Here is a 2151-nt window from a genome sequence, read left to right on the forward strand (position 1 = left end):
TGTTAAAACCTAAATTTTCTAGATTAAAAAATTAAGTTTTAATCCAGAGATTGGAGATGGTCTAAATAGCTTAGCATTCAAACCTATTTCATTCATCCAATTCACTTGTACGAGAGATAGAGAAATTAAATCTTCCTATGTGATCCCCAATTTGACAACGGCATCACTGAGATCCTATTACCTGTAAGTAGGTCAAATTTTTGGTTGCACCGTATGGTTGGATACTTATTTAGCACCCAAAGTTCAGCAAGTTTTGAACTTCACTACCATTAAACCGATGATAAACATCATAAACTAAAATAGAAAGCAAAATCCCTAATCACCATATGAAACAACAGTAATCCCCATCTACAAGACAACAAGATGCAAGTTCCCACTAGGATAGTTTAATAACAAAAGATAGATTAAAAAAAGTAAAGGCATAATCTCATATGTTCAACGGTTCAAGAGAAGTTCCTACTTATTGCGCAAGTCCTTGAAATAGCCTTTAGGATCACGCTCAAACTCTTCCCTCTCAATGATTTCATCTTTTCCAGGAGCTTTCATCATTTTCTTCTTTTCCTCACCAGCTGATGAAGCAAGTGCAGATAAACCCCAAGCCAGTAGACCAATTCCTGCAGCAGCACCAGCAGCAATTGCACCTAAGTTGTACAAAGACTTCTTCTTATTTCCCTGCCTTGAGCTCTCCGAACTTTGTCTCGATTCCATTTTGCAACCTGAAAGCATGTACAAACGGTAAAACCTATTTAATTTCTGGAGGCACTTTGAAATACTCTTTGTTATACATTTTGTTATTTGATAGCCTAACAGCTCGAAAAACGAAAATACTACGTACAAATCTTCAGCAAAACCCTACGGAAAAATGAACACCCATGAACAACTCAAAATGGTGCAAAGATAACAAGAAACTAAAAGAAAAAAAAAAATTAGAGAGAAACGAACACAGATTAATCACAAAGGATAGAAGAAAAGTGAATTTGTTTGACACCATAAATTCACCATGGCCCTGCGTGTAAGCAGCTGGGCATTTACATGAACATGAATTTGAAGATTGCGAGCATACCACTATTATTTCCCGCTAATATACGGTGTGTGTGATAAATACTTGTGCTATTTAACTTCTAACCTTTGTGGTGATCGGATTGTTCTTAGTTGAGATTGATGAATTAAAAAAAGTGAGATGGCTTTGTGTTCTTTGAACTTGTGTTCCGAGTGGCTGCCTCTGCAGCTTATATAGGGAACTAAGGAGCTACTAGCAATTTTCCACTTGCAATGTTAATTAGTTGCAATATATTGATTAACTAACGAGTTTGGCATAAAGCCACTTCCAAACAAAAGGAAAGCTATTTCCCCTTTTCTTTATTGCCAAGGCAAGTCTACTTAATCTATCGTTTCTTGTGAAAAAAAAAAAAAAAAAAACGAGTCCAGTAGAGGTAATTTTATTTAAAGGAATCCTATGAAAATGATAAAGCTATTTCCCCTTTCCTTTATTGCCAAAGCAAGTCTACTTACTTTATTGTTTATTGTTATTAAAAAACCAAAAAAAAAAAAAAAAAAAAAAAAAAAAACAAAAGAAAAAGCAAAAAAGCAAGTCCAATTAAGGTGATTTTTTAAAAGGAATCCTATGAAAAGGGTAATTTTCAATTTACTATCTTTAAGTAATGTGAAATTTCAACTTTCATATCTAAAGTTTTTTTATTTTTTTTCACACCTAAAGTTTGCTTTTGTGACCCTCTCAAATTTTCATTAATTTTTCCGTCAACACTTTCGTTAAAGCGTGACGTGGCGCTCATATGGACTATAATTGTGCAATCATATGGCACATAAACCCCCACATGAAAATATAATATAATTAAAACATTAATGTCAAGTCCAACAATGCTTCAGCTCCTCAACTCCCCCAATTCCTGCTACAGGTCTCAATTCTCGAACAATTTTCTCAACCTCTCTGCAAACTTGCTCCCCAGATAAAAGTTCATTCTAAATGTTGAGGTTTTATCATGTGTGGAGAGTTTGTCCCACGTTGGTGAGAGACAAGTTTAAGTAAAGCTTATAGATCTTGGACTACTGTTTATGTTGCCAATTGGTTTTATGGTGTCCAATTTCATCATTATATTAGAGAAGATTGTCCCAAGTGTAAAAGCTCTAAGG

The 2151-nt window shown here is 34.5% G+C and overlaps 1 long non-coding RNA gene across 1 annotated transcript; it reads right to left on the reverse strand.

Annotated features, from left to right (window-relative positions):
• Nucleotides 1–242: 242 nt before the first annotated feature.
• Nucleotides 243–1405, reverse strand: LOC148698116 (uncharacterized). The gene is made up of 2 exons (XR_015960848.1): nucleotides 1127–1405; nucleotides 243–716 (listed from the first exon to the last, which is right to left on the reverse strand). It is a non-coding gene; the product is annotated as an uncharacterized LOC148698116 (long non-coding RNA).
• Between the last annotated feature and the right edge of the window lie 746 nt (nucleotides 1406–2151).

This window comes from Pyrus communis, chromosome 3 (assembly GCF_041283825.1).
Source record: "Pyrus communis isolate YQ-2024b chromosome 3, ASM4128382v1, whole genome shotgun sequence".
NCBI classification, from domain to species: domain Eukaryota; kingdom Viridiplantae; phylum Streptophyta; class Magnoliopsida; order Rosales; family Rosaceae; genus Pyrus; species Pyrus communis.